General features: G+C 44.6%; 1 protein-coding gene across 5 annotated transcripts in view; it reads right to left on the reverse strand.

Annotated features, from left to right (window-relative positions):
• SFMBT2 (Scm like with four mbt domains 2) overlaps positions 1-27,228 on the reverse strand; it is a 213,509-nt gene that overhangs the window by 148,998 nt on the left and 37,283 nt on the right. The gene's annotated exons all lie outside the window — the stretch shown is intronic.

Below are 27,228 nucleotides of genomic sequence, written 5' to 3' on the forward strand. Positions count from 1 at the left end.
CGACAGGGTCACCTGAAGATTGCAGAGCTGAGACTTTTACAGTTGATTCAATTGCTTTCAAATTTTCCCAGTGGATGAACTTTAGGGTAAGACTGTCCAAAAGGCCACACTGAAATGCCAGAGAGGGGTGTGCCAAGGAGTGTTAGTAAGAGATCATTGTTCACACAAAAGCAAGACAAGACAAAAGAAACTCAAAGCAGTGCTATTCATACTAAGAGCCATTTAAAAAGTTCTACCACGGATGCTTACTCTTTAACAGTTTAACTGGGGAAGAAAGGCACAGAAAAGGTTAGAAAATGTTCAATTCCTTCACTTTTTAAATTAAACTTATATTCATTCACCCTTGTAAAATAACAAATGTGTGAGAAATTTTAACAACTTTCACGTCCCCCTGCTAATAAAAATGCTTTTATGAAAACAAGCCCAACTGAAAACAAGTCCACTGGGCCCACTGACTGAACTCCCCCCGGAGAGAAACCATTGCATTAAAACCTGGGCATTTCTATGAAGCTCTGTAACAAAAATGCACCACACACCCAGACCGAGGAGGGACCAGACTCTGACGCCACCACTCACAACACGCCACCAGGCTTTAACACCAGCAAGCCCGCAAGAAAACAACTCCGAATGGGCCAAAGAGAAATTATGAAGTGAGACTAAGGGAAAAAACAACTTCTATCTGCTTTAGATTTATGACGATGCTATCAACCTCAAATAGAGAAAACTAGAAAACCGGCAGAAACAGAGTCTAGAGAAAACAACTCAAGTACAGCCCCTAAGTCCAGCAACGGCTTCAGATCAAGCTTGCAGGACGTGAAAGATAGCTTTCCCAAGTACGTATGCAAAAAGGACACAGGGAATCCCACCACCAGGTACATCCATAAGAACGGGACTCTAACCAGAATAAGATCGAGCCCATGCTTAAATAAGTAAATAAAATAAAATAAAAATTTTTTAAAAATCATAAAGGAATGCCTGGCACGTAACAAGCACCTAAGAAATACCTAGTGAATGACAATAACTTTGGGACTCATCAACAGGAGTTTCCAAAGCAGAGTTACAGTGTCCATGGTTAACACTTCTAGAAGCTTCTCCACGATAACTAACTTCCTCTCGTGTTTCTTTCCGTCCAGTCTACGCGGCGTGCTCTCCCTCGTTCTCCACTCTCCCCACTTTCCTTCCTTCCGTCTCTTTCATGCATTTCCTTTCTTTTTCTTTTGACCTCTCACCTTTAAGACTGGCAGCAGGAAGTGTTGTGGAAACACTGGAGGGGAAGACATAAGTTTTGGAACAAATAAGCAAATCAAGTCTGGGAAAAGCACTCATCAAAAGGACTCCTCACTCTAGCTTATTTGAAAGTACAGCTTCTGTGTAGCGTCCCCAGGAGGCAGGCGGTACCACAAGCCTTGTTTCCCAGGGCTCTGAGGGCAGGTGGCTTCCTGCAGGACAATGTATGATGGAGATGGGCAGGATCACCACGGAGATGCAAGGTGAGAGAAGAGGCAAGTGTGATCTCCAGCTGAGCCAGTTAGTCACCATCACACCTGCCAGGCCAGGAGGACCCAGCTCAGAAGTCCCCTCTGCACAATGGAATATTACTCAGTCATAAAGAAGAAAGGAAGTATGGCATTTGCTGGTAAAATGGATGGATCCGGAGACTATCATGCTAAGGTGCAATAAGCCAATCAAAAAAAAAACAAAGGCCAAATGTTCTGATATGTGGATGCTAACACACAATAAGGGGGTGGAGGGATAGAAGGTCACTGGATTAGGCAAAGGGGAATGAGGGAAGGGAAGGGAAAGGGGATGGGAATAAGAGAGACAGTAGAATTAATCGGACATAACTTTCCAATGTCCATATATGAATACACAACCAGTGTAACTGCAAATCAAATACGACCGCAAGAATGGGATTCTAATTAGAATAAGTTATACTCCATGCATGTATAATATGTCAAAATGCACTCTACTGTCATGTGTATCTAAAAATATTTTTAATTAAAAAATTTTTAATTTTTTTAATTAAAAATCTAATATTTTTATTTAAAAATAAAAAATACTCTGATAGAGAAAAGAAGGTAGGGAGGATAGGAGGGAGAGAGGGAGTTAAGAAGGAGGAAGGGAGGGAGAGAAGAAAGGAGGGAGGCAGGGAGGAAGGAAGGAGGGAAGGAAAACCCAAGGCAGAGCCGAAGTGGCCCCATGATCAGACAGCAGCCAGGGAGGAAGGGAGGCAGGAGCATAAACCATCATGATTGGTTTTCAGATGTTCAAAAGAAAAGGGGGCAAAAGGAACTGTGCTTTGGCATTTAGGCAAGGTGCAGAGAGACGGATCCCTGCGCCTAGAGGAGCCAAACTCAGAGGAAGAGAGCAGACTGGGGGTGTCAGGGTGTGATGCTCAGTGAGCAGAAAGCTCCGGCGGGGGAGATGCAAAGGCTGTGGGGGGGGCGGCGGAGAGGGCTGCACAGCACTGTGAAGGCACCCGAGGCCACTGGGCAGCACGCTGGAACGTGGCCAAATGGTAACAGGAAAGCTGCATACAGGTTGCAATTAAAAATTTTGAAAAAAAAAAAAAAACTCGCAATTCAAGTAAATCCCACCGTCTTAGGAGGTATGAAATACAGACACGGCTCAGAGGCATAGTCTATAGAACAGCATCACCTGGTGACTCCAACTGCCACTTGCTTCCAGAGAAGCGCCCCTCGGGTTGCTATGGAAACGTGCTGATTGCCACAATTAAAACCTCAAATAAACATCTCCTCTTTCTTAAAACCACAGCACCCTGAGAAGCATGTTCAGAGATACAAATATTTATAGACGCTGCACAGAACATTGCACCTTAATCTAGAAAAGGGTCTCATTCTGTATGGGACTGTGGGATCCTGAACCCAAACCGGAAATGACATTTTTTTTTTGCATCTCCGGCGCAGCGTGACACACTCCCTTGTACTGGAAATTGCTGGAAGTTATCTGAAAGCAACTGGCTAGGAATCTGAGCTCTGACCCTCCAAACTGCCTGCCCTTAGTTACCATACCTGTACTCAAAATGTTTGACCCTAGTCGGGTGTGGTGGCGCATGCCTATAATCCCAGCAGATCAAAAGGCCGAGACAGGAGGACTGCAAGTTCCAAGTCAGCCTTAGCAGAAAGTGAGGGAGGCGCTAAGTAACTCAGTGAGACCTGTCTCTAAATTTAAAAACACAAAATAGGGCTGGGGATGAGTGCCTCTGAGTTTGATCCCCACCCCAAAAAAAAAAAGTTTGACCCTAACACCCTATGGCATGATCCATACTCCAAATCTTTCCAGCACATTCTAAGCTGCTAAGAAAAAAAAAAAAAAAAAGTACCTCAAAGAGAGGTTGAACACCTCTTTAACAAATATTTCACCTGTGAGATTAAATATCAGGCAGACACACATAAAAATTAAAGTACTTAAAAATTCAACCCATCCTAAACTCATTTCCAACAGTTTTTAAAAATCCTAAATCACTTGTAAATTAAATATTGCCTTGAAATAATAAAACAGTGTAAAATATGTTAATTGAGTCATAAAAACCAACTTTCCTGCATAATTATGTTTTACTTTTCTCCTCGCTGGTTTCTTCACACTAGAATCAGCCGACGTTCCATCTGGACACAGGAACAACGCTGGGTTCATGCGGGAGTCTGACAGAATGTGAGGGGTCCACAGCTGAACAGGAGCATCAGCCAGATCAGGGGAAGGAAAACAGGCGCTCGTCGGTCCTCAGGGCAGGGACATATCACCAAACCCCAGAGCTGCCTAGCAGACTGTGTCACTTTATCTCATCTTACACTAGTCAACTGAAATGCTGGGCAGGAGTGAAGGAAAACGGGGAACCGGATGTGGAGATTCAGGACAGTAAATGATCAGGGACTGAAAGAAGAAAGGTCAGGGATCTGAGGCAGGGGGCCATCAAATGACAAATGCAAGAGGCTGTGAGAGGTTGACAGGAAAAGACCCCTGAGTTGGCACCGAGCAACCGCCAGTGACCCACAAGTGCAATCTCAGCACAAGAAAATCGAACACCAGGCGTAAGGTGGGTAGAAAGGAAATGGAAACAAAACAGATCACGAGTAAAGTTCAAAACCAGGACAAGACAATTCACCACTAGATTTGACGATTTACAGTGCTATTACTTTCTGTGTCCATTAGGGTTAACCCAACGTTTTTAAAGAAGAGAAAGTCCATTTGTTCTCATGGATAATGTGTCCCATGACGTAACGGGTGCACTGACCTAGTACGTTCTGTGATTTAGAGAAAGAGCTTCTCTGTTTCTAATTAAAATTGCGGTTCATCTGAAAGCTTGGGAATATACAAAATGACAGATGCTCAGATGTCCTATGAATGGTATGGATAACTGTTCAGCACTACTGTTATGAGTGAGGTTCAAAGTTACAAAGAGTAGGTGGATCCCTTTCTTGAGGACAGGGCTGCTTTGCAAGACTATCGTTCTCCTCTATTCCAAGGTCCAGCCTCCAGCAGAGCCTCTACAGTCTGGGTTCAATCTTGCATGGCAACCTGTGCACCAGTCCTGAGAACACCCATGGACGAAAGATGGCAGACTTCAGTCTTCAGCACCTTCGAACACCATTGCTCATATTTGTAGTTCGTTTCATGCTGCATCTAGAAAAGTTTCTCGGAATGTGAACCCTTGCCAGAGTGGAACCCCAAAACCTAGCTCTTCCTCATCTCACAGGGTTAAGGTAACGCTCTGATCAGTTTCCCACCCAAGTTCTTACTGTTTTTATGTTCCCACGTCAAAGCCAACCCAGCCTCACACACGTATGTCCTCCAAAACCAACCCAATTTCTCCTGCCATTCAGCAATGACAACTGTCAGTGGAAAAGTAACAGGGACCTGTTCTGAGCTCATCCACCTAGCAGGAAAATCAATTCGCCTCACAGAGACACTTCCCCCAAGATAGGCGTTCTTGCAGGACTTCAACAAACAAACAAGGAGTGCGTGGACTCACTGGAATTACTCATTTTTCTAGTGCTCACCACGTCATTTTTATACCCATTCTTCACCCTCGGAGTTCCAACCCACAGGCTCTTCTTGGACTTGCTGATAGATGTGGTTCTAGCGGGGGGGATGTTTGCTTAATTTTCAATCCCCCATAAAGACTCAATGAGCTTCTTTACTTCGTACTTACTTTCAACTCCATTCAAAAGAGTTTGAGCCTTTCTTAATTCTCTTTAGAAAAAATAAATGGGCAGATTCTGAACTTCAGAAAAAAAAAAAAAATCAAGAGACTTATTTCACTCCTATTTAAAGCAACAGCAATTTGAGGGCAAAATAAAATTTCTTCCAACCAAAAATTTATTTTTTTTATTTTTTTGATTGGGGCAATGATAGGATTCTCTTTAAGAGTTCTCAAGCCTGCTTTAATTCAGAGTAGTAACGCTCATATCCTTACCCCTTGCCTCTTATTCTCCACAAATGAGAGCGAGTCCTTAAAAGTCACCAGACACAGAATGTGCAGGCTCTGAAGCCAGTGAGGAAACTGCATGCCGAAGCACCAGGTCACCTTCAGGCAGGTAAGCTTTATCATTCAGAATGACCACTACTTACGCTGATGTGAAAGGCTTTACGGTTTTCAGCAGCAAGAGTAAGACTTCGAGAACCCTTTATGCAAGATGCCCCAAGAGGTGTGAAGGGAAAAGGTAAAGAGCAAAGGGAGATCCTGAGGGTCAAGGCAGGTGGGGTCAGTCGACAGAACAGACAGCAAGGAAAGAGCAGGGGAGAGGTTTCAAACTGTCCTTGGAGGGAACAAAGAAAACTACGCAACAGAGGCTTCTGAGCAGCCGGAGGTGTCCTGTTCTCAGGGGCCTACCTATGACCCCTGTTTCAGGAAGATCAGGTGAGGCCATGCCACTCACACAGCATGAGGTGTGTGAAGGAAGAAAGGGAGGGAGGGAGGAAAGAAACTCACAAAATTACTGGCACAGAATTGCAAGATTCTTCAGGGCACACAGAAGCCAAAGGCATGTACTGTGGAACCACCCGACTTGATGTGACATTCATTCTAGTAGAAAAGCAAAGTCCGCGCAGATATCCAGGGGCACTCTTCCCAACCAAATGCCAGGGCCCTTGCCTCTGTGAGAGGGTAAGCTGCAGCAGGAACTTGAGAGTTGAACACCCTGGGGTGGTTCCATATTTTCTACTCCTAAAAATACCTCTAAAGGAAAGCAGTTAAAAATAGCAATCCCAGTATTAGCAGGTCATCAGTCCACCCAGGCAAGGGATGAACTTCCTTCAGACTACCCTAGCTCACTCCAGGATCAGAGATGGAAAGTCCCTGTGTGCCCATTAAAGATCAATGCCAACTCTTTTGACCCCTTGGAAATGCAAAGGGCGGTGACCGACCCCTAGGCTGCTTGGTAACACAAAGTCACTTCAACAGCTCAACCGACACCAACTGCATTTCGATCCAATACGAATTCTGGGCCTACAGAGGGAAGAAGCAAGCAACGTCTCAGCCCCAAAGTCACCATTTAAAATACCAAAAGAAGGGCACTCCTGTTTGTTTTAGGTTTTGTTTAGTTTTAGGGTACTGATTCAATTTCAGTTTTTATTCATTCAATGCATTTTTGGGGGGGGTGCTGGGGATTGAACCCAGGGCCTTGTGCTTGCAAGGCAAGCACTCTACCAACTGAGCTATCTCCCCAGTCCATCAATGCATTTTTCGAGGTGGAACACACTCTACTGTTGACTTCTACCAGGAAAGTACTTTCCAAATTAATTTCTGGTTCAAACTTCTTAAAAACCATGTTGTAAGCAAACAAAAAGATCCCTTTAAATACCACAGTGTTCTCAATTATTCTATACACACATGTGCAGAATTATCTTTTAGAGGCACATTCTAAAATATTTACAGATGAAATGATATGATGTCTAGGATCTGCTTCTAAACAGTGCAGCCAGGGACAGTGGGTGGGCGGATTAACCAAACAAGGCTGGCTTTGAACCTATCGTGGGTGAAGCTGGCTAGTGAGCATATGAGGTTTGCTATGTGTTTATTCTATTATTGGATATGTTTGAATTTCTCATAGCAAAAAAAAAGATTTCAATGCAGGATGAGGGGCATTTTGCCATTCATTAGGAAGAAGGAGAGCTATAAACCACAGAATCAACTATTTGAGCCCCAGCATAGCTGAACATGTCAACCCAGAGTTGAGAACTAGGAGACTTTCAGTATGAATTCTGGTCCCAGCCCCGGTTACGTCCATTTGGTCCACAACTCCCTGCCTTGTTAGAACTTCTCATGTGTTCACTGAGAACAGTTCAAAGTCTGCAAGTGAAACAATCCCATAACAGCAACTGGGTACTAATGGACAGGGAACTCCAGGGCATATATTTCAGCATGTGACAGGCAAACTGGTACTAAGCAGGTCCAGGTCACATTCATCAGCCTATCACCATGTTAGACACCTCAATGTGGAAGCTGAGCAAGAGTGACTTATGGCATGAGTCACACCACAACAGTCTTCTAGAAGTGGATAGGAAGGAGCCCACGAGATCGGGTTATCACTTAGGAATGAGTCTGCGAATCACAAAAGAAAAGGTTTCTTTACCTAACTTTCCACTTTAAAAACAAACAAAAAAACGTGATCACAAAGGTCTGTGTTTCCTTTGTTTTACTCAAAATAGTAAGAAATAACAGCTCGAATGAGGTTAAAACTTGAGCCATTTTGGTGCAAAATCAAAACAAAAGCTATGTCGCTAACAATTACCTGCCTTCCGAGGAACTCGATTACCTTTTGCTGGGGATGGGCTACGTGTGTCAGGCTATGTCGGAGTGAGAAAAGACACGGGGTGGCACACACAGACCAACGTTAACACGGATGGGAGGGCCGGTAGTTCTCCCTTAGAAGCACGCCATGAGGACCACAGGGACACAGGGCTAAGAGGACAGAAAACAGGATTCCACAGCTTCTTCACTGGGAAGATGAGTATCTTGGCAGGGTGGTGGTCTGACATCTCCTGAGAGTTCAGGTGAGATGCGATGAAAAACGTTCACCTTTACCCTTCTTCTCATCCACTGGCCCAAAGATCATATACCACACACAATTATCCATACGCTCCTGAAGGAAGCCACCTAGGTTTTAATGTGACCCAGTGAGTCGAGGGGCCTTTCGTGCCTTCCTGGTCTAATCCCCAGTCGCGTCTGTGCATGCACTGACCCCCTTCCTGTGACAGGAGGGAAAATCCTGCTTGTCTTCATACCTCCTAACACTCAAACATTCAGCATTTTCCCAATTCGATGGGTTGGGAACACGGGTTCCACGCATGAGCGGCTACCATGAAAGAAAACGAGGAACAAGGGCAGTTCTCATTTGGTTGTCCTGTCTGCAACTTATAATTCATTTCTTATGAGCTGTGGCACCTGGACGAAGATGACAGGAGCAGGTGGTGATGGGATTTCAGGAGATCAGAAGAAGGAGACCCAAAGGACAGCAAAGGGCTGGCAGACAGGTGGAGCAGGGGACTCTGGAGGGAACAGAAACTGACAAAGAAGAACCAGAAGGCTGAGGACCCCACTTCCTGCCCATAAGGAAACCGGGTGACTTGCCCTCGGGGTCCCCAGCCAAGGCACCAAAGAACATGCCAAGTTCTACAGAAGACGAACTGCCCGTGGGTTCAAAAGACCTTTAAGAGTCTTCAGGTCCCTTCAGGGTCATTCTTGATCATCTAAATAGATAAACACCTCCTACAGAAATAAGAAAATCACAGTTTAATAAACCGGTAATTTCAAGTCTTTTTTACATCCTTCATTCCATGACAAAGTCTACAACTTCGGGATGGTCTGAGTGCCAGCAAGGTGGCCACACCTGTACCTCTCAACCTGAGGTTCTATCTTTTGCCTGAATGACATTCGCCCCTCATCAATTTGATTTCTTCACAGGGACACTGGAACGTAAATCCTATGGGAGTAGAGACTTCATCTGGTTAGCTCACATTCGACTTCAAGTGTCAAGAAAAGAACCTGACACTGCTGACTACTGAATCGATCACCACTGCTTAGCTGAGCACTTAGGTCCTACTGTGTTCTGGGCAAAAATAAAGGCACCGATGCCCCCAAATTCCCTCATCCTTGCTGATTTCAAAAAATCCACATGGTTCCAGCCTGACCTTCAGCCTAGTATTTGACCTTACACGTTTGTTATGCACCAGATAAGTTTTGCTTTTATTCCTTTGTGTGAAGTATTTGGATAAAAATATTTTAGTTAAGTCTTGTCTGTAAATTATGATGAGTTTTTTCCTCCCTTTTTGGACACTTTTAGGATATTTTTGTCCCCAGCATTCTAAAACTTTATTGCTATATCCTTGTAAGGGGTTTTCTTTGTTCTCTCCTACTCGTCTTAAACAGTTACCTTTGAAAAAGAAGACCTCATGTAGGGTGTGTGCGAGACACAATTTTTAAACATGCCTTTTAGAACTGGTTCTTGCAAATGCCATGAGCCTAAAACAGTCATTCCTTTAAAAGCCAGACAGGTGAAAGTGCATCTCATATTTAATCAAGACCAAGACCACAAGTTAAAAATCTAAGGTAGTTTATTAACTACATTTTGACTCCCAAGTGAAGGGAGAAAATAGATTCATTTTTATATCTTAAGATTTTTACACATTTCCTTGAGATGTTTTCCAAGGATGAAATTCTACATTTTTTTTCTTTCTTTTTTTTTTTTTTTTGTTAACTAAATGAGTTGGGACAGAGACAGACTGTTCCCCAGGGTCTTTTGTTCCTTGCTTCCAAAAACAACCTTCCCACCCCAGAGAACAAAGTAGCTCCTGAGGGGGCCCAGGGCTAAGGAGGTCAGCCCTCAGTCTACCTGTCAGGAGTGGCCAGGTGGCAGTCTTGCCAAAGGTGAGCAGCTGGCCCTGGGTACCCTTTCCCTCTTTCTTGCTGGGGGATGTGGAAGAGAATCAATTCCTACCATGCAGGTAGGGAAGTTGCAGGAAAGGGTAATGATTCCCTAAAATCAATGCGCCACAAGAACGTTGGGCCTTCAGGAACAGGAGTTGTATCCTAACACAAAACCACTCAATCCCAGCCCTCGAGTCGGCTGTAAGTTAAAAACCCTGGGAAGTGGGAAACTTTGTGAAAGAAAAATTAGAAAGAAGTACCAGGAAAAAAAGGAGATCATTAAATTTAGAAGGGGGGAAAAAAAAAAAAACTCAAAAAATGACTACATCTCTTTATTTTTAAAAACCACTTAAAATCTCTACACTATCTGAGCACACGGTGTTCATCTGTATATAGAACAGAACTGTACTCCTCTAAATGTAAAACAGTTTCTTTTGTTAGTAGGAAAAATGAGTTAAATTGGGAAACTAAGCAGGCAAGCATCTCAAAAAAAATTAAATTTGAATCTAAACATACTGTACTTATATGCTAAAGGACCGCTGCCAGCTATGTTAATAGAATTTTTAATTGGCATTTATTTGCTGGTTGGATATTTATGTTAACATTCTCCCTGCATAATCCCTCACCGAAATCCACCCAAGAAGGGCACATAAATACACACATTTAACTGAAAGAACCATTAGCCATACTTATGAATCTGAAGATCCATGTACATTAGAGATCTAAAATTAATTTTGATGTGCTAACAAATTACACATTAGACGTACAGATGAAGAATGTAAAAATGAGCGTGACTTTCATTTCACAAAACAAATCTGATTAAATATTACTCCAAATAACACTAAACAGGGCATATAAATCATCGCTTTATCTCTACAGGACCAAAAAAAAAAAAACAAAACACCCAACATTTAAACAAGAAAGAAGTTTTTAATGCATTTTATTTTCTTGGGAGAATTTCAAAGAGTTTTGTTCTGCTTATGTCGAGGGCAATGGGGAAGTCTGAATGGATTTGGGGAGTTGTTTTGCTTTGTGATGCTTCAAAAGATATTCACCACATAATTTTCTACGAATAAGCTGAACAGATGCTAATGAAACAACATATAATAATTACAGATTATTTTAATGGCTATTACTTGTTCCTATAATCTATGAAGGGCTTTTGGGGGGGCTCTTAGTAACCATTGTGTAAATATGTCATTATGGGCTTTTTAAAATTTATATTGTTTAATCAACTGTGCTGAACAGCCCGTTGGTTGATAAGAGGTAATCAGAAAAATAATCACGAAAACCCTTAAAATTACTTCTCCTCAACTCTTCAGTAATTCCTGATTAAATCTCTTTAGAAAAATGGGTTGGCCACTGTGAATTCTGGCTACCTACCCTATGAACATTTTAAAGACACACTGTTGGGCATCCTGTATAATTCTTCTACCCTCAAAGTTTTTGGATGTAACTCTGTGCTGCTCTTTGGAAAGAGGCAGATTCTTTAAAAATGCTCACCATCCACCCTTTTGGAGGGAAGAGCAAACCCTCGAATGCCAGTGCCATTTGGCCTGGTCCAAGCTGAAGTCTCGGGTTCACCTCCTGCACGGAAGACGCTGGGCCTGGCTGTTTCTGTAGCCTCTGGGCTGCAGGGTCTTCAAGAAGCTCAGGAGGGGTACGTACATCAGCTTCTCATGACGAGAAGGAGGAGATAAACACAGAGGAGATGCAACATGAAGAGGAAAAGAGCCCAGACAGCACATTCCACGGGCCAAGGATGGCCACCATGCCATTGGCTTCCTCTGACCCCCACTTTTGCCCCGACTCTGAAGTGCCAGGAATCTACCTTCTTAAGCTCCCTGTACTCTGTTCAATTCCTTCCCATGAAATCACAGCAAAGAGACTCTCAGGCCCCCGTGCTCATCCCCAGAGATCACAAACGTGAAAATCATCTCAAACAAAATGACTCCCAGTCAACAAAGGCTCAATTGCCAAACGCGCAACACCATCTTTCAACTGGCCCCTGTAACTCTGTGACCCCCCCCCCAGAGTTAAACCCCCAAAACAACCCCAGTTCTGGCCCCAGAACCTCTACCTCATGTTTAAGGCGTGCAGAAGAGCACAGCGCACAGCAGGACACTATAGGGACTCTCTCCTTTTTTTCCCCCCCACGTTTTAACTGCCTCTCTGAGACCTGCAAAGCCACCCCACTAATGTCCACGCCTAAGGACATTTTATGGGTCTCTAGTGCCAAAGCAACCACCACCCAGGTTCTAGGATGCCCCCTGTAGAAGCCACTTCTCAAAGAGGCAAGAGGACCAAGTCACGACCTCATCCTGCACAGGCCACTGAGATCCAGGACCTGGGGGCCCAGTGGTAACACACACCTGTTCTTCCCCAAACGTGCTTCATTCTGGTGCTCAGAGCTAGACGCCTCCCAAGCTCGCTCTTCTGGCCTACTCCTGCTCCACGTGATGAGGTTAGGGCATGACTTGACCCTCTCCAACCAGCCTCCCAGCCTAGAACCCAATCCTGTTCATGCTACATTTTTTTTCCTTAGGGGGCCCATACACTGCTGCTCAGGATCTTGTTTGTTCTGCCAGTCAGTCCCCCAGGCCTGAAGCATGGGATGTGGATTCTCCATCTGGAGAAAACACCCACGCGATGGGACCCTTCTGGGTCAGCCTCCTTCTGCGATCATGACGGCTCTCCAGCATCTGTCCCTCACCTGCGACATGCCTTCTTGAAATACCAAAGTTTGGTTACTGTGTGCCTGGCCACTACCTGCAGGCTCACTTATGTTGACCTAGGGCCTTACCATGTCTAAGGAACCAGTATAAAGACTGCTTTAATCTTTGGGCATCAAAGAACACTTCCGCCATAGTTACAATTATCAGACATTTCACTCCCAGAGCCCCTGTCTTTCAAACAGTGACAGTTTTTAAACAATCTTTTTCTCCATGCATTTTCCTCCATCCTGAGGTTAGCCACTGCTACTTTCCCCTACCCACTAGACATAAAATACACTTAGGGTTTTTTAAGAATTCAAGTCATGTAAACCCGTTATTTCTGCTTTTACTAAGTAACAGCTCACACTTCCGCCCATATCACCCCACACCCTCCCGGACATACCGATGGCTACTTGATCCTTCAGTAAATGGTGTTAGAGTGCACTATACTGATACCCCACTTTTCCAGTCTTCTCTCTCCTCCCCTTCAATCAGCGACAGCTATCATTTATTTCGTGATACAAGTACATATGACTAACACCTGTCGTCCCCTGCTTCTGATCTGCAGCTATCAAATAAGAACAAGGTTTGAAAATCAAGTAAGATTCCAGCATATGCACATTGTTAAGATTAAAAATGTGTCTTCATCCCATAATACACACCACACACACACACCACACACACAACACACACACACCAGTGCTAACTAATTTTATAGTTAGTTGTCGTTATTTAGCTCAGAGGCTTTGCTCTTTATCTGTGTAACAAACTGCAGAAACTTAATGTGCAAGGCATAAGAAATTTTAAAAGTGAATCAAATGCCTGCCACCTTTAACAGAATGAGGAAGAAATGGGAAAAAAATGCATACTTAGCACTACTCTAAGGAGTGTATACAAACTCTACTTAATATACACATGATCCAAGGGACCATTACCTTTATGCCTCATTCACACAGAGGAAGACAAAGGTCATGAAGTTTATAAATGCAGCTCCTAGTCTCAATTCACACACATTCATTAAGCGGCATGCAGATCCAGTCTGATCTAATAAATGTTCCTGATCCTACTTTATAATCAGATGATGTGAGACCACATACCTGTAAGCAAGCATAACAAGGCGTTTGCCATTTTGAAGATGTTTGTCACCAAAAGTTCCTGGAGACCGTAGGGAGAACACAAAAAGGAGTTCTTTGTCCATATTGTGGACAGTCAATGGCGTTGAGTGAGGAGTTGCAAGCTTACCGAAGGACAGCTGTCCTGGGGTCTGCCTTGCAGAGGGTGAGCGGACACCCACTCACTCACACCCTCCCTGCCCCAGTCTATAAAGGGAGGGCTGTCAGGGTCCCTTACTTTAAAAACAACAAAGGAAAAATGTGATGCTGTGGGTCCCTCCCACCTAATCCCACCTGGTCTACAGTTTGAGAGTGCTCACCATCACAGTAGAGTCTCACATTATCACTGGGAAAGCAAGGTCAGTATCAAGTGCTCACTGTCCGCCATGAGGAGAGTGTCATGCAAAGTGGCCACGTGGCTTTTCCAAGGGTGGTTCAGTGATCAGCAGAGCTGAGCCACCAGCCCAGGCTGCCTGATGCTCGGAAGGACAGAAGAGCACTCTTAAGACACCCAGGTTTTATTAGGTACCAAGAGTGCCTAAATAAAAATGTGACGTTTCAGTTCAGTCTTCTGCCAATCACTATAGAAGCTAGGGTTCAGGTTCAGAAGCAGGCCAGCCTCCAGCTCTTATAAATCTCCACAACAGGAACACAGCCTTTACGAAAGTTTAACATAAGGACGTACTTTTAAAAACTTAAAGGAAGTGCTGTCTCAGAGGAGCTCCTACCCAGACAAGGGGAGAGTTCCACGTTTCCAGAGATCAGAGCTTCAAATTAACTTCCCAAGTCTCTTGGCAGGACAGAGTGAGAGAGGGAAGAGCCAAAGCAGAAACGATTGAGAAAGAAATCAGTCCACTAGGAGCCGCGACATAAAACATCCATTCCCAAAACCAAGTCCATCACCTGAGGACCTGCATCAACCAAAAGTTGACAGTATTATGAAGGGCTTCACTATATAAAGAGCTAATCACAACCCAAATCTAAGTCACACCCAAAACACATCAGGTACATGGAAGGACCTCGTTAAATAATTCTCCATTAATTGCATTGAGAATGTTCCATTTCATACAGTAATGAAGGTTGTGGATCAAAACAGCTGCTGGGAGGGCTGGGGTATAATTCATTGGTACGTGCATGTTACCCTGCGCAAAGCACCAAAAAATACAGAAACAAAAAACAGAAGCTGGTGGCCATGTGAAAATTTCTACCCATAACCTTTTCCTGCCAAGCTCTAGTTTTCGTATAAGCAAAGAACAAGAAAGAGAAGAGAAAGAGAGAGGCTTGCAAATGTATTACCAAAGGAATCCAATGACTTAAATAGAGAACCCCGCAAAAGCTCATTATGATAAATCTTTCCAAAGGCCCTGAAAACTTTGAAGCATCTAAATTATAAGAAAAAAAAAGGTTTTTAATGGGTGAACAAGAAAAGCCCGAGGGTAAGTGCCATCTGTGCTACCTCCAAACTTTCTTGCTTACATGCCACTTACAAGAATTTTGAAAAACTAACTGTACCCCCCTTGTATTTTCGATCTTTTACCACCAGTTAAAAGGATGAGAGTTCCTGCATATCACAAATAGACATTTTGAATAAAAGTACTATTATCACGCCCACAAACATACACAATGGAATGATGTGATACCCCATCAACATGAGTTTTTAAAATAGGTGTCAAGCGGGGCTGGGGAGATAGCTCAGTTGGTAGGCCCTGGGTTTGATCCCCAGCACCACAAAAAAAAAAAAAAAAAATCATTGGCTATCTTCCGCAAAGTAACACAAGCAACGTGACATGGCGTGATGGTCAAGTAGAAGAAGAGAACCGGTGTATCGCCAGGCTGTGGGCGGGAGGGCAGGGGTGACAGGGAGACCCTGCGTCAGTAACAGTGACGCAAGGAGTTAGCACCTCAGGGCAAAATGCACAGGGAATCGTTCTCACATGGGAGAGAAAGATCGTGATCCAGAAGCTGACAGACTGGTACAGTTGAAGGCAGATCAACCCCACGCAGCAGACAGAAACCACAGGATATAGACACCGACCCCGACTCCACCACACCCCAGGACCCTTAGCGAGACCAGGACTTCACCAGAGTGAAGCCCCTGAACAGAGCCCTGCACCATGATGGGGCAGGGGAAAATAAATCTATGTAAGTAAAACAAGAACTGACATAATTCACAATTCCATCTTTATTCTAAGAAATTGATTCACCTTGCCTTCAATTCAAAAAATCATCATCTAGTTAAAAAAAATTAAGATCTTCATATAACATATAATAACAGAAACCACCTAAAGGATTAAGCAATTGTATTTATAATTATTTCTAATGTAGGTCATCTCAATATTTTCTCATCAAAAAATGTAAACTGAAAAAAAAGGTAAATATCAATGTTAAATCACTGTTTTTTGAAAAAAAAAAGATCTTTCTTCAAGTGGCCAACTATTTCAAATCTTCTATTTTAATATTTTAAATTATATACTAAAATATATAAAGTACAAACTATGGTTTGTGATATCAAGCTTTTAATCTAAAAACAAATAAAACCAAATATTTATCTATATTCTTTTCAGAATTTAATCTCATCAAATGTGTCGATAAAAATAAAACAAGGCACAATTCAAGCATCTGACCTTCAGACGGCTGCCAAACATAAAAAATCCACAACTGCCCTTTGTCCATGTCATTTCTGGAACTCTGTCTACACATGCTAGGGTAAGTATGACTCAGTCCTGCGAAGAATTTTGTCTGATTTTGTCAAACAAAACTGAATTTTGTGTGATACTGTAAAATATTCCCTAGCCAATACACACAAGTGTTAACACACTTCTCACTAATTACTAAGTACCTCTGAAGTCACGAGATGGAACCAAAAGAAAAGGTACCCAGCGCTCAGTACTATTGCGAAGTTACAACATATTTTGTAAAAAAAAATTATTATATCTGTGCCCTCTTGGAGGAATGGTTTGACCATTCATTTATCTGTCACTCTCACAATAGCAGTGCCACAAACCCACAAGATTTACAGCCTTCAGAGACACAGCTGCCTTTGTTCCAAGTCACAAGAGACACAGAGAATCGTGTCCCCTGAGCCTGAACAGTGCCAGTCACGGGGAGCAGGCTTCTGCGGTGATCTGCTCTGAGCAGCACTGGCCACAGACCTGAGCCGGGCAGCTCTGGAGTCCTTGATTGCGTGCAGCTGTCTGTGCGTGTGATTCACTAGAGCGCGAAACGGCAGGGGTCCAGACCAGAAGCGCCTCCTGGTGCACGTGCGGTGCTAACTTCAAAGCCCACTCGCATGCTGTGACCCCTCAGGGTGAGACAAGGCCTCACTAGTGTTCAGGTGCCGCCCTCAGAGCTCAAGGAGACCCACGACAAAGGTGAGTTAGCAATTCCTTTCTAAACACAGGACACGACCCCACGGACAGGACACCTGCATTAGCCCAGCCTCTTCTGAGAGAGTAGGAAGCGCTACAGAAGTTGACCTTGAACTCAGGCAGGACCGTCAACCTCTCATGACAGTGTCACTGGGAAGGCCAGCAGTAAGCCGGTTAAGTCAATGTCCCTGCCTCTTCTTCCCACCTGTTTCACATGGATTTTCAAGAGAACCTGACCAACCCATCACCTGCTATGTACGCTTTAAGACTTCGAGGACAGTCTTACTCCGCGATTGCTCAGGTTTCTACCAGAACCTTCTTCAGAGAATCTGTGTTCTGAAATATCAACTGAATGTTGGTCTTTCAAGATAAAATCTAGATGTGATGACAGGTGTACACAGTCCTTTTCCAGAAGAGAGGCTCACCTGCTGACTCACTGAATCCACCTGTGATGGTGCAGTGGCTGCAGCGGCATTGCTAGGCCAGAGCACCTGGACATTTGTTCACCCATTACTCTGGAAGTTTTCTGTGAGGGGTGTTTTGAGAGGAGATATGTATTTAAATCAGCAGACTCTGAATGAAACAGACTGCCCTCTCTGATGTTGGTGGACCTCCTCACTCTGCTGAAGGTCCAAATGGAATAAAGGTTGACCTCCCCTAGCAAGAGAAGAAGCCATGGGCTTCATCCTGCAATATCGACTCTTCCTGGCTTCCACAGGAGCCAGATTTGGGGCTCACAATGAAATTCTTTCCTAATTCTACTGCCTAGTGATCTTCTCCATCAACCTTCAGACTCATCACACCTTCACAATCACAGAAACCAATTCCATAAAATAAATTCTCTTCCATGATCTATAACCTCCTCCTAATGCTCTTCTGACGGTGAAACCCTAACACAATAGTAAACTCACCCCTGGATCATCCTCCTTAGCTCCCAGGCCTAGAACTTGAAAGTGAAACTCAATCTATGAGAGGATCTAGGCTCAGGAATCATCTATGAGCAAACCACTCATTCCCTTAGAGCCGATGCAAAAAGGTAGACTTACCCTGAGGACCAGCAACACTGAAGGGCTCACACTTGAGAAATAGGCCCTGGAGTGGGGCATGGCCTGGAGTGGAGGCATGGACCTGGGGTGGAGGCATGGACCTGGGGTGGAGGCATGACCTGGGGTGGAGGCATGGTCCTGGGATGGAGGCATGGTCCTGGGGTGGAGGCATGGACCTGGGGTGGAGGCATGGTCCTGGGGTGGAGGCATGACTTGGGGTGGAGGCATGACCTGGGGTGGAGGCATGACCTGGGGTGGAGGCATGGTCCTGGGGTGGAGGCATGGTCCTGGGGTGGAGGCATGGTCCTGGGATGAAGGCATGGTCCTGGGGTGGAGGCATGACCTGGGGTGGAGGCATGACCTGGGGTGGAGGCATGGACCTGGGATGGAGGCATGGGCCTGGGATGGAGGCATCGGCCTGGGATGGAGGCATGGTCCTGGGATGGAGGCATGGACCTGGGGTGGAGGCTTGGACCCTGGGGTGGAGGCATGGACCTGGGGTGGAGGCATGGACCTGGGGTGGAGGCATGGACCTGGGGTGGAGGCTTGGACCTGGGGTGGAGGCATGGACTGGGGTGGGAGCAGGGCCTGGGGTGAGGCATCGGCCTGGGATGGAGGCAATCGCCTGGGATGGAGGCATCGCCTAGAGTGGTGGATGCCCTGAACATCAGGTCAAGACTGGAGACTTAATAAGAAGCATAGGAGAGTCAAATTGTGTGTTCAGAAGCCAGAGAAGGAATGGCATGGGAGCAGCCCACAGGTCCACCAACAGAGGAAGGTCAGCAATATGACAGAGAGCGGACACACTGAGCTGGAGCCCCAGGCTCGGAGTGGGAAATCAGGGAGGACGATGAGGCAGAGTCAGGTAAGAACAGCCATGTGTCCCCGAGGCTAGCAGAGGTGCCCACAGGGCCTTGTCTGCTCAAAGGCCACAGGAGCCTTCCCTTGAAGGCTGTGCACCAGGACCACTCGGCATCCTCAAGGGTCCACCCAGAGCAGGATTGGGAGCGGATGGCAGCTGCGCTCTCCGTGCACATGAGGCCACTGGTATCTGAGCAGGTAGGGCCACAATCTCTCAGTCAGGAAAGAGGGTGCTAAATGGGACAGAGGGGCCAGGTGTGACTGGGCTCTGACTGTTCAGGAAATGAGAGTCAACAACAAGGAAAAGGTGTAGACAAGAGGCCAAGAACACAGAATGAACTCACCCTCCTCGTCCGCACAAAATCAAACACATGCTCGATTTAAATTACATATGTTGCTGGATTGAGAAGCAGGAGAAAATAATTCATTATGACTAGCACTAAAAAGGAAATCTTCTAGTCACTGCTTTGTGCTTACAGTTTTCATGCAGCACAGGAAAACCCAAATAGCATCTGATACAATTTACATAACTTTACATAATTTCATGATTACCATTCGGCAAAGAAGTTCCAGGCCACAGCTCTTCCGTTTATTTGCCGCCAAAAAAGACAAAATGGAAAACATTCTGGGCAAGCGGCTTTCTACCCTATTCTTAAAAATCGCAAGAAGCCAATTCTACAACTTGTCTCCATGACATGTTCCTCATAGTGCAAGCCTGCCCACTCTATCTAAAATCTTACTGATATAATTTAATCAGTAAACAAATACTGACTGTCCCTCCCCCGACACACACTGTCATTTTCCAAACACTGATTTCAGGACTAGGAGAAATCACCCTCAGCTTAAAATCTACTGCAGGTGGTCTAGCCTGGGAACAGCCACGTTTTCTCCAAATATAAAACAAGAAGGCCCCAGCCATCTTAAAGGCTATTCCAAGGACAGCAGTAAATGCAGTACAGTAGGCACACGATAAAAATTATTTTATGGAGAAAGTGTTTTAATTGGAGAGTGACGGCACAAATGTGGCAAAATTCACGATCTGTTTATTCACTGTGCGACACAATGATGAAGGGAGTGTGTGGAATACAGAAATGCCAAGAATAAATAAATAAATAAAACCACAAACACCAACCAGGGACTTACAGGAGAAAAGACCACAGTCCTCCCCTGCACACAAAAGGGATGGAGTCCAGGACCCACCCGCCCCCTGCAGATGCCAAAATCCAGAGGTACTCAAGTCCTTACGCAAAATAGCACGGTCATGTTTTAAAATCGCCTCTAGATCACTGTACTTCGAAATCACTTTGAGATCGCCTATGGTGATGTGGACAGTGGCCATACTATATTGTGTAGGAGATAATGACAAAGAAACAGAAGTCTGTTCACATTGAGAACACATGCAATTTTTTAAAAGACATTTTCCGTCTTTGATGGGTTGCACCACAGATACAGAAAGCAAACTGCACCCATTTTTGTAACAAAGACTTATTTACCAGAGAGGTTTCTGATTTATATAAGGACCATCAAATCTGCCTTTTTGAGTGTGTGTGTGTGTGTGTGTGTGTTCTTTTTTTCTTCCACAGCCTAAGACACAACTTCTTCCACTTCCATTCACAGGGTCTATTTATTTCAGAGCCCTTCATGAATCTCATAAACCGCATGCCTTTGAGTTCTTATGTTCAGAACATTTTGGGGCCCAGAGAGACCTTGGGAACCACTGGTCCAAGAGTGTGCATGGAATCCAGGGCTGGATGGAGCCCTGAGGTCACAAGCTCTGAGATGCACAAGGGCATCCCTAACTCCCCTGGCTCCATGTCTGACACTCAGTGCAGGGCCCAAACAGACACAAAAAAAGACCCAGGGGGAAGAAGATGTGGGGACAAATAGATGGCCATCTACAGAAGCAGCTGCTCCAGGAAACACCGCCAGGTGCGATTTAGATCCACCGTCTACACCTTCTCTTTTTTCCAGAGATGCTTATGATCCAAATTTTAAATAATGTGATTGGAAAACAGAAAATACTAAAATTATTTCAGAGTAGTGTTTAGATTAAAACACACATATACACATACAAGCTCACCCGTGTGACTAGGTCCACCCTGGTCTACACCAGAGAATGTTCACAAGGCCCCTCGAACCAGATCAAAAAGGATTCAAAGTCACGTGAATTGTTTTAAAAGACCCATTAAATGACTTCGGAGAAAGAATTATTGTGTTTCCTACCTAAATTTTCCTTCTTGAACACATCATTATAAACCAAATGGTTTTCTGACAAAGGGATACTAATTTTTTTAAACCTGTGACTTTAGTTTACTTTCTGTCACAATTGTCAAACACCAACATTTTTGTTTTTCCTCTTTGCATCAAACTATCTAACACTTAAGAAGGAGTCTCTCTCTGCTTCCCCAAGTGGTCAGTTAGGGTTAAATCTGCTCTCTGAATTTTTAGTATATACACTCAATTTCTTATCAATAAACAAAAAGAATCACAATGACAACCATGTGGTTATTTAAGCCTCATTAGTCTTACTAAAGAGCCATTTAAATAATAAAATATAAATTTTCACAAACAACAGTCTCATAAAACACAAACTCTACTTCTCAGGGTCCACAGGTAGATAATGGTCACAGACTGCAAGGTCCTGTTGTCTGAGGACTTTACACCATGTCACCTGCCAGCATCTCTTCCTTTACAGTCAACTGTGGTAAAAACAGCAACTCCCAAAAACAGCCCTTGGACCAGGCTGCAGAATCTGGCAGAATCTACTCACATAACATAAGGCCCTCTTCACACGTTGTCCTCACACTTCATGAATAAACATTCCTTTATTCAAATAAGTTATATATTAACTAACTCCAGTAATTGTGATTCGACTTTGAATGGTAAATAGAGTCATTCTGGCAAGACGGCAGAGTTTGCAATGCAAATTACAGAAATTTTAATAATGGCGAAAATAAAAATTAGTGGCATGATTCCTAAGGCACTGTAATTCCAATACTTTTATTGCAACAGTAGAAAGCGCACATAAATAGGTCTCCATTTGTAAGCCGAGGGGTTTTATTTGGATATGCATCACCACACATATATACCTGCACTCTTGTCTGGGAGCATCATTTCCGGGGACTCAGGAGGCACCAGCTAGAACTCCGAAGCTCCCCAGCCCCTGACATTAAGGGGTAATGTTGTTACTTCTCAATAAATAACAAGGAAACCGTCACTGGATTAAATGATTCCCGTGCATTATCACCATAAACAATAATTATTTGGCAGTTGCCCTTTGCGAGCTTCGCGTGGGCTTATGAATAAATCAAGCCTTATTGATTTACTAAGTCAAAACGGTCTACACTTTGCTCCACTAATAAGGGCCATAATCCCCCACTGCACTTAGTAATGCTTTCGTGTAGAATGTTCCTTAATACTTTTAATATGAAAGATTAGTGCCGATTAGCCCCCAGGCAGGAACACTGCTCTCTGAACGGCCGACTGGCCACCCCACCCAGGTCGCTCTGAAGATGTCCCTGTTAATGGAGGTCCCTGGCTGCTGATGGGAATCACATCACAATGACGTCCACCAGCCCCACTGCCAGGCTATTTTTCCTTCCTCATGACATTTAACATAACAACGACAACTCGCATTAATTAAACGATGAAATTAATTTAAAACAGAGAGGCAGGAAAACATGGAACTACAAACAGTTCTATGTGCTCTGTAAGCTATCGTGTAAAATAATAAAAATCACTCTCAACGCAGGGACTGCAGAAGACAGAAGGCCACTGTGGACATCCCAACTGGCTCTGAAGGTCTGGAGTCTGCAGCCTTAGCTGGACAGGAAAGGTGGTCCCCTCCCTTCTCCAATGGAACATCCCCACAGGCCCCCAGGCTGCCACCCACATGTGACCGTCCACTCAGCTTCCCTGACCACTCAGTCAGACTAAAAATTCTTAGTTCTCAGGGTTCTGAGGGTGAGCACGAGTCTCTACTGAGGGAAGTTCTACCCAGGCGTCACCATGACTTGAGATCCTACTTAATTTGTTCTTCAGTCCATAAAACGTCATCATCCCCAAAAGGAACACAGAAGAAACTTCACTTCTGGGTCTTTGGATAGACTGCAGGGCTAGATGGGCTTTATCCTCACTCCAAAACAAACTCCATTTCTCAAGCATAAAATCGGAGCTCCAGCACCCACCCCTTCCACCCTACCCGCTTTCCTCACGAGCATCACAAACTAAGGAATTTCGTACTGGGAAGTGCTACAGAGATTATACAAAGATGAGGGCAATCTGGAAGAGGCCAGCCAGGGTGACATGGGGAGACCCCAACCCAATTTTAAAAAATTAAAAAGGAGAGAACTCTGGGTGTGGAGGATTCACCTATGGAGCTCCGTGAATGTAGAAGCAAGATATGAATTCGGATCTCTGGTCCATCCACAGTGTCACTTCCTCTATGCCACTTTGATTCCTGGGATCTGTAGGGAATCCTCTCTCCCACCACGGAACCACCCAAGCAGAAGCATGAGGTCAGAGATTGCTGTAACTCATGTTAGCATTCAAGTGACGCCTTTCAAGTTTAACCACAACTGGGTACAGCAGCCGAATTTACCACAATATTAGCTCTCTAAGAGAAACCACACAAACAAAAATCCTTGTTCAAAAAATAGATTCCCCTATTCCCTCTGGAAAAACTGCTGCCTCTGGTTACAAAGCAATAATTATCCTGTCCTACAGCAATCAATAAAACCTCTTGCCCCATGAACCTGCTATTTCCTGACTTTGTTCTCTGTACTAAAGATTTCCAAGTCATATTGATTACCTACTAAATTTTTTTTAAGTTCTTTCAAAAACAGCACCGAAAGGAATCCTCGAGTTAGCATAACTTGTCACTGTTTGAACAGACTTCAAATCTTTTGGTCACATTAATGTTTTCCCTTTTCCTGGGGTTTTCCCATTTTTTCATGTTAAACTTGTCATTTTAAGGGCACCGATGTCATAGCTTTAATAGCAGAGCCTGCAGGATACAAATCCAATGGTGTTTCTGAGGCTGTGGCTGCAGCCACATTTTTCTTCCAAGAGAGAAAAACTGATGAATAAACTACGTCTCTTCTCTCAAGCAACAACATGGATTTTGCTGAATGAGCCCATGAGCTCTCAAGAATCTTAACATTCAGTATCGTGGAATTTCCAAAACCAGTCAGCAGAGCAACTATTATGCAATACAACCATCTTATATCCTTCCCAAGTATCAAACTTTACGAATACATCAAAAATGAGATGAAGAAAATATACAATCAAGAAATATGTGAAAAAATCTCTAGCAATTAGAGAAATGCAAATCGAAACTAAGATTTCATCTCACTCCAGTCAAAATGGCAATTATCAAGAATACAAGAAACAATAAATGTTGGCGAGGATGTGGAGAAGAAGGTACACTCATACATTGCTGGTGGGACTGCAAATTGGTGCGACCACTATGCAAAGCAGTATGGAGATTCCTCAGAAATCTTGGAATGGAACCACCATTTGACCCAGCTATCCCCTCCATGGTATATAAACTAAGGACTTAAAATCAGCATACTACAGTGATGCAGCCACATCAATGTTTACAGCAGCTCAATTCACAATAGCTAAACTGTGCCCTTCAACAAATGAAGGGATAAAGAAACTGTGGTATATATACACAATGGAATATTACTCAGCCTTAAAGAATGAAATTATGGCATTTGCAGGTAAATGCACAGAGCTGGAAAATATCACACTAAGCCAACCCCCCAAAAACCAAAGGTCAAATGTTTTCTCTGATATGTGGATGCTGATCCATAATGGGGGGCAGTGCTAGGGAAGAATGGAGAAACTTTGGATTGGGCAGAGGGGAGTGAGGGGAAGGAAGGGGGCATGCGGACGGGAAGGATGAGACAGACATTATTACCCCATATGCACGTATGACTGCACGAGCGTTGTGACTCTGCAGTGTGTACGGCCAGAGACATTGTGCTCCATTTGTGTACGATGAATTGAAATGCATTCTGTTGTCATGTATAACTAATTAGAACAAATAAAATATTTAAAAAAAATAAGAGATGATAAAAACATCAGCGACAGGGTAGGATATGGCAGGGCCATGGACAGGGGTCCAGCCTGACTCTCAGGCCACCTCTCCATGGTCTTCCTCTAAGCTCCTCTCCTCCCAGAGCACCCAGTCCCCAGGATGAAACCACATCTGTCTGTCCCTCCTGAGTGTGTGGGACAGAGCTACCTGGCATCCGTGTGCAGAGCTGGGGGAGAGGACTGTCTCTAATTCTCTTATTAGGACAGGTACTATCCCAGTATCCACCAGTACAATTCATTCTTGGAAACTGATTTGTTCTAGGACAGATCAGAAATCACAGAGAGGAAAGTAAAGCAAATGTGACATTGTATCATCTCACCGCCCTGGCAGTTTTAATTCAAAGTCAGATCTAAAAATGGGACGTAGTCTATTCCAAGAACCGCGCACTGGAAGGACAAGTGCATCTAAACATCCACCAACTGCTAAATGCAGAAACAAAATGTGGGAGATCCACAATGGCCTGCTACTCAGACCTCAGAGGAAAGGAAATCCTGATGTGCTTCAGCAAGGCGAGCCTTGAGGAAACCAAACAAAAGAACCGTCACGCAGCTCCACCTATGTGAACTGCCAGGATAGGGAGAGCCCACGGAAACTGAAGCAAGATGGGAGGGGGGATGGGGAGTAACGGGGTGGGGGAGCAACCATGGCTCACAACCTTGCAAAGAAACTAAAATTCACTTAACTGTACACTTTAAAGGAAAGGATTTTACGATCTGTGGACTGTATTTCAAAATTATAGCCAAAAAAAGTATGGCTGCACAGTGGTCAACACTAAGGGCCCCCACAACTATGGGAGCAGAGGTTGGGTCCGACCTCAGGGTCAGGAGGAAGAGCGGGGTGAGCCGATAGCTGCAGAGGAGGAAGAGGAAGGAGAAAAGAAGTTCCAGGCATTGGACAGAGCAGATGCAAAGATCCAAAGCCAGGACAGGTGGAAGGCCCTTTCTCTTGGTCTTCTGAGATAATAAGGTGCGAGATGTCCGTGCAGGTCAAGGCAATGGATTGAACCTTGACAAAAGTCACAAATGTCATTTACAAGCAACTCTTAAAACTCCAGCCATTTTTTATTAATCCCTCCTTAGCAGGCTATTGATTATGCATAACAAAGGTGGTAAAAATAACAAAAACGAAAAACACAGACCATTGCCCCCAGTCAGCAAGGCAACATATCACAGCCTTAAGAAAGAAAGGTAAGGTTCAATACGCTGAAGAACTAAGGCAGCTGCTAACATCATGGTCGCCTGTAAAACTGCATGTCACCTCAAAAGAAAAGCAGGGCACCAGGAGGACGCGACGCATGCTGGAGAGGGGCTTCGGAAGCCTCCAAGTACTGCTGCTACCACCAGGAGCGTACAATGCAGCACAGAGCAGGGTGCTGAGGGTCGTGGCTGCGCTCGGTTCTCACCTCCAGAACCAGCCAGCCCCAGCGCCTCTGGAGCACACAGCCCACGCTTCCCAGAGGATGGCTCAGCCTCTGCACTGCTGGCAGGCGGGGCCGACCCTGCTCGGTTGTGGGGCATCCTGGGCGTTGTAGGAGGCTTAGCAGCATCCCCGGTGTCACCCTGCTAGACATCAGTGCCACCTCCCTCCCGCCAGGTCCCCAAGCAAAACTGTTTCCCCGATCTTGCCACACGTCCCCCAGGGGTAAAACTTCCCAGCAGAGAACAAGTGATTTGTAGCCACTAAACTGATCTCTTCATGGCCTCTGTCCTTGCCCTTGAGGGATGCCACTTCTCCAAATGCTTCCCACCCTCACGGCCTCCTTGCCACCAAACGGCGGCTCTACCGTCCTGTTCAACCTGTCAGCTCTCTGAGGCAGAAGAAAAGCACATAACCAATCAAGGTCTGGGTCCCGGGCACCTGTGTGGCCTTCTCCTCCCTCCAAAAGCAATTTGAGGATTAAGCTCCAATGTTTTCACCTTAAAAGCCACAGCTGTCTCAACGGTCAGGACCAGACCTGACATGTGAAAGGACGCCGCTTACCCTCACCCCGGTGCCCTCCTGCTGATGAAACCCAAGAAGCAATTTTTTTTAAAGAGCTAGAAGTCCTTTGCACTAAAATGCTTTCAGGATTTTCTACCAAGCTCCCTTGCACATCGCAGGGACTACGGCCTCATGAAGGACAATCACATGTAAACCAA

The sequence above is a fragment of the Sciurus vulgaris genome, assembly GCF_902686455.1.
Source record: "Sciurus vulgaris genome assembly, chromosome: 12".
Taxonomy (NCBI): Eukaryota; Metazoa; Chordata; class Mammalia; order Rodentia; family Sciuridae; genus Sciurus; species Sciurus vulgaris.